Source organism: Clytia hemisphaerica, unplaced genomic scaffold (assembly GCF_902728285.1).
Source record: "Clytia hemisphaerica strain Z4C2 unplaced genomic scaffold, Clytia hemisphaerica genome assembly, whole genome shotgun sequence".
In the NCBI taxonomy this organism is placed as follows: Eukaryota; Metazoa; Cnidaria; class Hydrozoa; order Leptothecata; family Clytiidae; genus Clytia; species Clytia hemisphaerica.
Genome location: NW_027103657.1, coordinates 899,133 through 912,300, shown reverse-complemented (window position 1 = coordinate 912,300; position 13,168 = coordinate 899,133). Strand labels below are relative to the sequence as shown.

Here is a 13,168-nt window from a genome sequence, read left to right as displayed (position 1 = left end):
GATAAAAGTTCGAACGGAGTGGGAATTTATCACCTTCAAGATTTTTCTTTCTTTTAGTCGTTGATATGCCTTCTAAGACTCTAAGATAGTCCCTAGAAATATTTTGAGAGATAAAAATCCGAGCGGAGTGGGATTTTATCACCTTCAAGATTTTACTTTCTTTTAGTCGATAATATACCTTCTAAGACTCTAAGATAGTCCCTAGAAACCTTTTGGGAGATAAAAGTTCGAACGGAGTGGGAATTTATCACCTTCAAGATTTTTCTTTCTTTTAGTCGTTGATATGCCTTCTAAGACTCTAAGATAGTCCCTAGAAATATTTTGGGAGATAAAAATTCGAGCAGAGTGGGATTTTATCACCTTCAAGATTTTTCTTTCATTTAGTCGATAATATGCCTTCTAAGACTCTAAGATAGTCCCTAGAAATATTTTGGGAGATATAAATTCGAGCAGAGTGGGAATTTATCACCTTCAAGATTTTTCTCTTAGTCGTTGATATGATATGCCTTCTACTAAGACTCCCTAGAAACATTTTGGAAGATAAAAATTCGAACGGAGTGGGATTTTATCACCTTCAAGATTTTACTTTCTTTTAGTCGATAATATGCCTTCTAAGACTCTAAGATAGTCCCTGGAAATATTTTGGGAGATAAAAACTCGAGCGGAGTGGGAGATTATAAAATTAGCCCAAAAGCGACTTTCTCGCCCAAACTCCAAATTTCGGCTATTATATCGAATTCGATAATCTTACGGAAGATAAAAGATTTGTTTTGAGGACCAAATTAATGATTACATCGAAGGTACTACCTCAACACATATCATAAATGATTACGTCGAAGGTACTATCTCAACACATATCATAAATGATTACATCGAAGGCACTACCTCAACACATATCATAAATGATTACATCGAAGGCACTACCTCAACACATATCATGAATGATTACATCGAAGGCACTACCTCAACACATATCATAAATGATTACATCGAAGGCACTACCTCAACACATATCATAAATGATTACATGATTATTTGTGTATACCGACAAAGTTGTATTTTGAGTTCTCCCTCTTTTTCCTTTAAGAGGGGGAGAAAGTGCCTACTTCGTGTGGGGTTTACCGCATATGGTCACGTACAAACGATTCAAATTGTGAGTTGATATTTCAATACTGTCAAACTAAATAAATACAATGAATGAATGCTAATAAATATCTAGTTCGTACATGAGTAATTGATAATTGAATATTTGTGAGAGACTAAGTCGAAAATGAGCAAAAACGACAAAATCCAAATGACTTAAAAATGGCCAGAAGTCAGTGCCTGAGGTCAAGTAGACCACGAATACAATACTGTATGAAAATGTGAATATAAGAGCTATGAGTATATAATATAATACATAAAATAAAATATCCAGCTATATCTAACTTAACCTTAACCTAAATGTGAGTGAGAAAAGAAAAAAGCAAAAACAAGATTGCTGGCTTACTAGTTAGGCAATGAGTGGAAACGTGTTGGTGTGGCCATTCAGGTAAGTGTGATGGGACAAAAAAACAACTAAGACTTGTTGACTTGTCTTCAGTTGTTAAATGATATTTGAGTTTATAATTTGAGTTGACTTGAGCGACTCCGGCTGAGGTCCTTATTCCATGTCTGCCATGAGTCGGGAGAAGTGAGAAGCTGAATGCCTTCAGGCCTCAAATACACTTATTGCACCAAGTTGTCAAGGCAACAAAAAAACATGATTTTGAGAGCATGATCTCAGGTTGGCAAAATAAACTAAAATCAAAAATGATAGCTAATCTATGAAAAATGTAAACAAAATCTAAACAAAATATGATGGCTAAAACTATGAAATATTCTACGATATAAATTTTATGAAATTTTCTTTTTTTAATTTTTATAATTTGGTTTTATAATCAATAACTTCACAATTCGAAACATCAAAAATTTCAAAAAGAACCACAAATTTAATTAAAACTCATTGTCCGTATAAAATATGTATTCTAAAAATTTTTATTTCACATAAATCTTTCCAATGAATAAAAAATATTCCATCACAAACAATGCGTACTACAATCTATTAGTTTAATTTATCAACAACAGATATCTCAGTTCAAGAATGTTCGAGTTTATGTTTTCTCTTAAAATCATTGAATGGTCCAATTAATGATATTACATCCAGTTTTGCTATCGATCATTAAATACCTAAGAAAAAAAAAACATAGGAACAAATCAAAAATATAATCAAAATTCATTAGGTCTGTAGGTAAACACATTTCATAAGAATATCTTCTATCAGAATATCAGGATGAAAATCATAAGAATACCCTAAGAATACCCTCTAGGGTGAGTTTCACAGATTTTGATAAGAATACAGTCAATACAGTTTTGTATTTGATTAACAGAAAAAAACTGGGTTTTAGAATACGTTAAGAAGATTTCACCCTCAATTTTGCCAATTTCTTAAGAATACTTGACCCTCATCCAAAGTACACTATTCTTATAAAAAAAGCGTGTAAAGTATTTGTCAGGTAGAATTAGGTCATAAACCACCAAAACCGGGACAAAAATGGTGCAGAGATGAAATTTTGCACATAGGTCCAGGAATAATAACGAGATATAATGATTTTAAAATCGAAAAAAAGTGCTGATTCAGCAAAAATAGGCGTTTTAACGATTTTTATAATCGTTATATCTCGCCAACAGCTGATATAAACATATTGAACAATATATTTTTCTGAAAGCCCGTGATCAGGGCTACATGATGAGCATGTCGTTGTTCCAATTTATTGCTCTTACTAAAAATGCTGACGTCATCAAAATCGTCATTTTTTGGACTTTAGAGGTCATATCTTGGGACCACGTGGTCCAAATTTCAAAAGTGACCCCATTTTTTTCATCTACTCATCAAGAGGGTGTTCCCTGTCTAGTTATTTTTGACATTTGAAAATCATTAAATATCAGATATCAAGGGTCCCCCCTTAATTAATTGTAGGAAAAAGTACCATGCTCGCCATTATGGATTTGAGGGTGTTCCCATCTTCTTGGGGGTAGGGCTTTTTTTTGGTGAATCCTGACATGTTCCTGGACCCCTGTGCAATATTTAATCTCTACACCATTTTTGTCTGGGGTAGTTATGTAATTCTACCTGACTATATGTTCACTGTATTTCGCAAGGAAAGTATTTCCTTTTTAAATTTCGCTGCCTCTGCCTCTCTGAGTCAAGTCCAGAGTACGCTTGAGCTGAGGGGAAATTTTTTTTTTAAGTGAATATCTTGCATATAATATAGAAATGGATTCAGAATGGCCCAATCAGCTGCGATGTTAGTTATTTTCCCTCAAAAATACAAGACAAGTAATTTTCCTTTAAAAATACAGAAATCAGACGTTAGTTATTTTCCTTCAAAAATACAAGACTGAGATGAAGAATGAAGGAAGGGAAACTGGTGAATTTCTCATGATTATACCCTAACTCCCCCCCCCCTGCTGGGAATTCTACAAAGTTTCAGGCTATAATTTTTTGGGTGCTGGCAGGCATTATGGATGGAAAGATCCATGTCAAATTTCAAGCTCACACCTTTCCTGGTTAGCTCACAAGTCGGCTATTACAAGAATATTAACCTAAAGTATTTGTCAGGTAGAATTAGGTCATAAACCACCAAAACCGGGACAAAAATGGTGCAGAGATGAAATTTTGCACATAGGTCCAGGAATAATAACGAGATATAATGATTTTAAAATCGAAAAAAAGTGCTGATTCAGCAAAAATAGGCGTTTTAACGATTTTTATAATCGTTATATCTCGCCAACAGCTGATATAAACATATTGAACAATATATTTTTCTGAAAGCCCGTGATCAGGGCTACATGATGAGCATGTCGTTGTTCCAATTTATTGCTCTTACTAAAAATGCTGACGTCATCAAAATCGTCATTTTTTGGACTTTAGAGGTCATATCTTGGGACCACGTGGTCCAAATTTCAAAAGTGACCCCATTTTTTTCATTTACTCATCAAGAGGGTGTTCCCTGTCTAGTTATTTTTGACATTTGAAAATCATTAAATATCAGATATCAAGGGTCCCCCCTTAATTAATTGTAGGAAAAAGTACCATGCTCGCCATTATGGATTTGAGGGTGTTCCCATCTTCTTGGGGGTAGGGCTTTTTTTTTGGTGAATCCTGACATGTTCCTGGACCCCTGTGCAATATTTAATCTCTACACCATTTTTGTCTGGGGTAGTTATGTAATTCTACCTGACTATATGTTCACTGTATTTCGCAAGGAAAGTATTTCCTTTTTAAATTTCGCTGCCTCTGCCTCTCTGAGTCAAGTCCAGAGTACGCTTGAGCTGAGGGGAAATTTTTTTTTTAAGTGAATATCTTGCATATAATATAGAAATGGATTCAGAATGGCCCAATCAGCTGCGATGTTAGTTATTTTCCCTCAAAAATACAAGACAAGTAATTTTCCTTTAAAAATACAGAAATCAGACGTTAGTTATTTTCCTTCAAAAATACAAGACTGAGATGAAGAATGAAGGAAGGGAAACTGGTGAATTTCTCATGATTATACCCTAACTCCCCCCCCCCCTGCTGGGAATTCTACAAAGTTTCAGGCTATAATTTTTTGGGTGCTGGCAGGCATTATGGATGGAAAGATCCATGTCAAATTTCAAGCTCATACCTTTCCTGGTTAGCTCACAAGTCGGCTATTACAAGAATATTAACTACCACTGTATCGGTCGGAAAAATATCACCCACCAAGGTTGGGCGACGAAGAAAGTGTTCGCCCTCTATATGTCCAAAATAGGTGTTTACTCATGCATCTTTAGGCTAAAAATTTCTAACTTAATTTTGAAAAAACCTTGTTACTTATAAGACTCATTGCAATACAGTACAGTTGATATTTTCAAGTTTTTGTACCTTCATTTCTCCATTTTAGAAAATTGAGTTTGAAAAATCAATTTGAAATTGAGTTTTTGCCACAAAATAACTGTGGCAAAAATAATAATAATTAACAGTGCTTGAAAAATACCCTGCCTAAACACTGCCTTTTAAACGTATAACTGTAGCTTCAGTTCACAAAATTTGAAAAAGAATCATCAAATGTATTTGAATGTCATTCAAATTAATCTGCCTGTTGGCTGATTTTTTGAAATAGGCTATTGTGTGGATGATTTTTTTTTTAGGCTGAGGTTAAACTGAGCATGGAATCCATCCATTAGTGTATATATAAAAGTGTATATATCGCTGTCATCAAGCAAAAAGGTCAAATCTCAAAATCAGTGTCTGAGGAAACTAAGAATTTTTCTGTTTTGCTAACTTTAAATTTTGAGATTGACCCTTTTTCATGTATATAGATGGGATCCCCCCTCACTATGAAAAAAGGGCCAAGCTCAAGATTTAAGGTTAAGCCAAACAGAAAAAATTCTCAGTTTTCTCAAACACTAATTTTGATATTGGATCTTTTGCCTTGATGGCAGCGATATGAATTTGCAAAAAAGTCATTAAAGTAAATAAAATTTGTTGGAATTCTTGGAAAATTGTTTCAAGGAGGTTAACAGCTTCTTTCCCAAGAATGGGGAGTTCACAGTTAAGTTATAAACTCTAAAACTGAATATAAAAAATCCAAACCTTCAAATAAGTCTCCTTTTCTCTTGTTATCTAAACCAAACTTTTTGGTCCCTGCCATTGGTCTTGGTAACAGCAAAGAAGTTATCATGGATTCTGTTATCATTAGCCAAGAAGATGCTGTGCACCACAAAAAAATCTTTTGAAAATGACCAAAATAAATATGTTGGATGGATGGATGGATGGATGAACGGATGAATGGCTACGCAATTAATCAATTTTTAACTGAAAAAGAGCATATAAAATTGATATAGTTACCATCTATTATACCTTTCTAGAATCCAAATGAATAGCCCTGTTGCTAATCAGGATGTCATTTTAGAATAAGTACTTAAAAAAATCATTCCAATATTTCTCTGACTTGTCTACTTGGGATAAATGTTCTGAAGGTGAGTCGTGTTTTTTAGCCTTAATTGTGTTCAATTACGATTATGTTTCATTCCAATTGAATTGGCCAACTCCTTTAGAGCATAAGCGCCCTATGCTGACCAATCAATATTGCATCATCCAGAAAAGAAATTTTTAATCATCTATTATTTAAATTTGGTTAAAACTATTATATTCAAGTAACAAATGAAATCAGAGCAGAATCATGCTGTGAATCCTGACAGTCTGGGAAATACCTATGTTTCCAAGAAATAAGGCATGAGTCATCCATGACGCAAGCAATCCAACTAAAGAAACCAATAAAAGATCTTTGCCAAATCCCAAAGATTGGTTAACTCAAAATTAAGTTGACGGGTTTCATGAGATGAGCAATGTTACCATCAGCTGCTCCAATTTGGGACTATCTTACGCCCGGGGGGGGTACTAGGGCAAAATGGGTTACGGGGATGCTCCGCTGGTCAGGGTACCTTTTTTAACCTCCACGAGTCCCTGGTAGGGTCGCAAAAACACCAAAATAGAAAAATCAGTCCCTCGTAGGGTGCCTATTTTTGGAAAATTTAGGGAAAAAGTAGAAAATTTGAGAAAATTTTGGAATTTCAGTCCCATTCAGGGTCACTTTTTTCGCAAATTTCGAGTCCCACGTAGGGTCCATTTTTCGAACCTCGGCGGAGCACCCCCGTCGGTCGACAAGGGTAGTACCCCCCCCGGGATCTTACGCAACATGGGACGGCCATTCCACCACCATTTCACCGAATCTCCAAAGTCATTTGATTTGAGTTCAATGAACCGCGTATTAAAAAATACACGATTTCTCTTTCACATTGAGTTAGGCTGCATGCATCCCCAAATTAGTTTTGATATAGGGGATGCGAATTGGGCTCTGATATCGCTTCCGAGAAAATTACGGAATACCTATGTATTTTGCAGAATTTTGGCGACTTGTATTTTTCAAAAAACTCGATGTGTATTGTTTGAGTTATTTGATGACGTAAATAGAAATCAAATAAAGATTCAAATAAAAAGAACATGTGGCTAGAAATCTCTCTTTCTCCTCTCTTTCTTTTTGTTTATCGAAATTAATTGAATTAGTAAACAAAACTCTCAAGATAACAAAAGACGACAAAAGTTCTCTATCATCCAACTCTTTTTTTGGTTAGCAGATTTTTTGCTAAGTTCGGAACGGTTTTGCGAGCCTGATTCGCATCCCCTATATCAAAACTTATCAGAGGGGATGTGTGCAGCCTAACATTCAGGAGAAAGTTTTGGTACATAAATTTCCTAGTTCTCCCACTTTTCCCATCAAAAAGTCAAAGTTTTGGCCAGAAAAATTGAAGAGTTTATAAAAATTGTAAAATACCTTCCCATTTTTCCCATCTCAAAAAAGCATCCTTGAAAGTTGTAAAGATGTGAAAAATAGGACTTTTCCAAACTCTCCTAGCAAACAACAGCAATCATTTGGATTTGCAAAGTTTTGGTATTTTGGTGGGAAAATGGGATCTATGATGTCATAATTATTCCAGGCTCAAATGAAATTATGCATACCATCCTCCAATAGCAATCGAATAAAGAACTTTCACTTTCGATTTCATGAATAAATAAATTATAGCGGGCGCATAAATTACGATTTTCCAAGGTCACCTTTACTTGAAAAAAATTATGGAAATATTTTCTATTTCGTGCTACCATGTTGCAACCATGGAAAATCCCCCATTTTTATAAACATTTACCAAGTTACACACTAGCTATTTGTTAATCTCATCAGGCGGTAGGCGGTTAGGTGGCGGGCGTTCTCTAATTCTCCATTCTGTTAAAAAGGGCGCGTTATCAGTGAAAGTTCTTGTGACATGTGGTGGAGTTATCAAAACAAATTTGTTGTCAAAGAGATTTAACAGTAAGTGAAAATACAGGCCAGATATCAACAAGTCCCATGTTGCGTACACTTGTCCTAAGTTGGAGCAGTTGACGGTATAATCACACACGGCAATTTCATTGGTTGAAATTTAAAAAATCCCACTTTTCGATGGAGCAGTTACAGAAGCCACTGAGAAGAAGTCACCGCTTTCGTTTTATTGCAGATTTCGATATAAGCATTGCATGGTAGTTAGTACGCCTAGCTTTTACATGGTACAGTGGCAGAAAAAGTGGCCTGCCCACCAGAAGCTCCCGGCAGGTAAGCACAGGCCAGCAAACCAGAGCTAAAACCTGATAACAGCTGGTTGTTATAATTTTCTTACAGACACGGTAAACCTCTGAAGGCCCTTGAAAATTAATCATCTGAGGAAAATAGTCCTTCCATAGAAAATTCACGGAACCAGTCGAAATTCAATTGTCGAATGCAATCGAATCTCAATCGAACGCAATTGAATATCAATCAAATATCAATCGAATCTGAAAATTGCGGTAATATTCGATTGAGATTCGATTGCATCCGATTGCGCGGTGCTGGCGGTTGCGTCATGGTTCCGGTTCTTTTGCTTTGCTAACATGTGGTTTTGAACCGTGACCTAAGGATTAGTGTTATCATAAGGGTGGAAGGAAAAATTGCCAAATTAGGTCACGTGACAAATCATATCCTTTCCATACGGTTGAGAAAGTATGACAAAAGTGGTGGATTGTATCTTTTCGGGACATCAGAGGGCGTCAAACACTCTTCTTTGATTTACGATGGAAAATCAGCCTTCTTTAGAGCATACTGTAGAGCAATAGACCTTTTCGCCTTTGCGTCCGCCATATTGAATTGTATGCAAAAATTATGGTGGCCGAATTGCCGTGGTGAAATTCCCTTAGAAAGTATGCAAAACATATGCAAAAAGAAAGTATTAAATAAAAACTTACATGCATAATTGGCATTATATTAAAGTGTAATCTTGTAGAAGAAAGATTAAATTTGCTTCTCTTGAAAACTAAAAACAATTATATTCACTCATCTCTTAGAACAAGCACTTCAAAAGACCATAACATTAGACAGAATCTCAAACTGAAAAATCACCCGCGAAGGTAAAAAACAATCCTTATTCGGCTGACGGCAAATTATTCTCCTGGGAATAGAGCCGCCAAATGATCAAATCAAAACATTGATAAAGTGTGACGTCATAATTACTGCTTTCAGTTTGCGTGTTTTGAAAGTTTGATGTGTGTACTCCGTCTTCGTGGAATTTCTTAATGGCATGAAAACAGAATATGCAATGTCTTTAAGAACAAATTCCTAAATGGCTTTTGTTGTTCTGTAAATATTTCCTTTTGGATTAAGAAATTCCATCTTTTATTGTTCTAATGATTATAATATTTATTTATAAGATGCTTTGTTGTCTTTTTAATCTTTGTGTAAACTTGCATATGTTTTGCATATATTCCAACTAAATCCAACCACGGCATTTTCGTTCCTGTATTTTTGCATACAATTCAATATGGCGGACGCAAAGGCGAAAAGGTCTATCAAACGCAGTCGAACAACAATCAAACTACCAATCGAATATTACCCAGAATTTTGATGTTTGATTGAGATCAATTGCGTTCGACAATCGAATTTCAATCGGTTGATTGCATTCGATTTGGTTTGACTGGTTTGATCATTGATTCTGTTCGATTGAGATCGTCTGGTAATCAGAAAAGAAAGTAAAAAACTAAATTTTCTTGATATACAGCGCGCGCCCTAAAGCCTATTTCGTAACACAATCACGCATCTTTGTTGTCTCTGCTGCTAGTCCTTTTAGAAGAGCGCGGCCCTTACAATTTTGAGAAAGCATACCTATTTGTCAGATTGTTTTGTTTTCACCCATCCCTTTACACAGCAGAAAACAATCATGATCTGAGCACACAAAGGTTAACCATCATATCAGACCATGGCTTATAAGCAGGTCCTAGGTCCCCCCTAAGAATTTAGGTGCCCCCTAGGATTTAGGTGGCCCCTATTGGAAAAATATTCTAGGTGGCCCCTAAAAGTTCAAAAATCGAAAAAAGCTAAAAATTGAAATCGTAGATATACTTTTAGAAAAACTTTCTTTTTTGTCAAGTGTAATTAAATTTAGCCCCAGTTCATTATGTAAAAAATTAGGTCCGCCCTAGCTCAGTAGGTGGCCCCTGGCCAAAGACTATTTGTAGGTACCAGTTGCCCTGAGACCTTTTAACCCCCCTCCCCTGCGAGCAGGGGGGGGTGAAGCCATGCTCAGACAAAGCCAGCAGAATAGTCGTCCACCACACCCCTTTTCTTAGCGAAAAAATTCAATTGCCATTAATCATTTAAAAGTATTGCTCAATTTCTGGCCCATACCATGGGTAAAAGAACATTTTCTAGCAATAATCCAGACGTAATTAATCGAACAGTTCGATTACCGAACTAATCGAACTTTGTCGAACTTAATCGAACGACAAAAGTTCGATTAAATTCTCTAATCGAACTTTTCAAAAGTCGCTAAAATTGTGAGTATTCGATTAAGTTCGACAAAACATATTAAGTTCGACAAAGTTCGACAACGAGAAATGTTCGACAAATTCGACAAAAAACTCTGTTCGAAAAAGTTCGACAATAAAAAATGACTTCCTTTGGGTACTACCGTGGACGGCCCGGATTAAATTGCGATTAGCGCCGATTAAGCGGTTGTTCGAAACTCACGAACTTAATCGTGATTAAGAAAAGATTAAATCCAGATTAAGAGCCTTAGCGGCTCCAAGCAAGCCTTAATCCTGCTCCATAGCAGGATTAAGAGCAGATTAAGAATAAAAACAAGAAAGATGGCGAATGTTATGAATCAACACCTTTATATGGAAACATTGGAGGAAATAATTGAAGAAGACGAAGAACGTATCGTCTGAGGAATATTTTGATAGACAACACCTTCTCTAACGAAGAAATAAGAAATAGATTTCGATTTTCACGACAAGGCATTGCTTTTTTGGCTAATTTGCTGCGAAATGACTTAGTGAGACCAACAAGAAGAAATCATGCATTGTCGGTGGAGACCCAAGTTTTGATTGCTCTCAGGTTTTTTGCCTGTGGGAGCTTCCAACAAGTGGTTGGAGACAGTATAGGAGTTGACAAATCCACAGTTTATGATGAAGGTTAATGACTGGCCCTACTTTTTGGCGCTAATGGCCGGGGAGTCTTCATATATATTCATATATACCACAAGAAAACTTATGAAACCTGCCAACTTAATTTTGAGTTTGGGAAATCCCCAAGATTGGCGAACAATCTTTTTTTCCCACTTACAGCTTTTTTCTTTGATATTTTATTGGTTTCTTTTGTTGATTTCTTGCGTCATCAATGACTTGCACAAAATTTCTTGAAATGGAATTACACGGATTTTACCAAGCTGAGTAAACGATTTTGACAATTGACAAAATGGTTGCAATGCCAGAGTTAGACAATATTTTCGCATTACAAGAAGTTACAATCCTTGTTTAATTATAAGTAATTTTTTTTAGACAGCGTACACATTTTTTTCATATAACAAACACGTTTATAATGAATGAGTCTGGAAATAGTCCTGAAAATAAGGAATTGTTAAGAAACTGTTCAGGCTGAGAATAAGCAAAAAACAATGAGGGTTAAATTTAAACTTGCATAAATTTACAAAAACCTAAACAAAAAGTTGATAAATTTTGATGTAACAACGTTCAATGGGGCAAATTGTTTCGCTGCTATTTTTGACATCTTAGAAGTGGGAACAAGGGCAAAAGTGGCAAAAGTGTAAGCGAAACAATTTGCCCCAATAAAGATCTTTGTACTATAGTTAATTGTTCAACAAAGCATCAAATCAGTCCAAACTTTGCAGCTAAGTAAAAGGGAACTCAGTAAGAAACTTTTAGGCATGCAAAGGTTTATTGAACAATATACGTACCTTGTACATTTTGTTACATTACTGGTCAGTCATGTTATGTTTCATTTATTATCTTTTAGTTCATTCTGTTGTGTTTGGACTTGAATCATGTGACATTGCAACAGAAAAGTAAGTGCAAATTACGGGTTTTGATGTCATTTCTATATTTTTTTTCCATTTGCTTGGTTTGCACAATGCTCTGAGGCCCATTTTTGCAACAACACATTCAATAAGCTCCTTGCCACGACCTCAGAATGACTACTGGATTCACTTCACAATGCTCTGAGGCCCATTTTTGTAACAATAGACACTTTCAATAAGCTCCTTGCCACGACCTCAGAATGGCTACTCAATTCTCTTCACATATCATTGACTGACACTGGCCAAGGGTTCTTGCCATAGATATATTCCCTAAAAACCTTTGAATTATCTAATGCATGTCACTTTAAACTTAAATAAATTGTTGTTATTATTTTTACTAATTGAGTTTTTGGCCTTGGCTAATATATTCACTTTGGCAGTCGAGAGTTTTCTTTAACGTTTTACATTCATAATTCTTCTTTAAGGACTGCTACACTTTGGTACGATGAAGCGTTGCTCATTCTTGATAATAATTCAACAAAGACTACTGTGGAATTTAATGCCATATGTTCTAATTGTTATAAGGTAATATAAATGAAAGACTCATCAGGTGTATTTTATGTAGGCATATGTTATGACATTTTATCTACAAAATTATACAATGAATTCAAAATATACATGTCCAAATTTTCACATGAACACAAGGACAGGCAATTATTGGTCAGCCTAAGCTGAGCATTCAAATAGGTAAAATTCGGTTCCATAAGACGACAAAAAAAAAATCCGATCTTCCGATCTCACTTTGATTTCTAAACTTTCTTCCGATCGGGTTAACTTTTTGTGTACTTTTAGCGTACGTTGTTTTTACAGATCATAATGTAGTGTTTCAAGATGGCAGCTCAAGCGATAAGTCAGATGTGATAAGTCAGTGTCGTACCAAAGTATTTCCAGTGTAAATCTGTTGCAAGCTTCAATTTCTGTCATTTATTTTTTTAATTCAGCAAATCAAACACATGATTTTCATCAAGGGGATTCTTTTTCTACATCTTTTAAAAGTTTAAAGCCGTTTGCTCAAGTTTTTGTTTATGTTGAATTTTCTGATACTTTTTATTTTGCTGCTTTTTAATAGTTTTTGCAATAAAAACATATTTTTCTTGTTTGCCTCTAGGGGATTGATGGTGTTATAATGTTATTGGAATTTGATAAAGTTTACAAAAGTACAGCTACTGTATAAATTTGACAAAGA

General features: G+C 35.4%; 1 protein-coding gene and 1 long non-coding RNA gene across 7 annotated transcripts in view; one reads left to right on the top strand and one right to left on the bottom strand.

Annotated features, from left to right (window-relative positions):
* Window positions 1-1,145: 1,145 nt before the first annotated feature.
* On the bottom strand, window positions 1,146-7,548 carry LOC136803253 (uncharacterized). Its single transcript, XR_010846119.1, has 3 exons — window positions 7,380-7,548; window positions 5,639-5,860; window positions 1,146-2,208 (listed from the first exon to the last, which is right to left on the bottom strand). It is a non-coding gene; the product is annotated as an uncharacterized lncRNA (long non-coding RNA).
* Window positions 7,549-8,171: 623 nt separating this feature from the next.
* LOC136803250 (heparan-alpha-glucosaminide N-acetyltransferase-like) overlaps window positions 8,172-13,168 on the top strand; it is a 32,281-nt gene continuing 27,284 nt past the window's right edge. Inside the window, exons 1-3 of one of the 6 annotated variants that reach the window (XM_067059979.1) lie at window positions 8,172-8,192; window positions 11,922-11,970; window positions 12,408-12,507. The gene's annotated coding sequence lies outside the window, so the exon portion shown is untranslated. Of the gene's footprint in view, window positions 8,193-9,359; window positions 11,433-11,921; window positions 11,971-12,407; window positions 12,508-13,168 lie in introns of those variants that run through there. The other 5 variants (XM_067059981.1, XM_067059982.1, XM_067059978.1 and 2 more) reach the window with 5 other exon arrangements.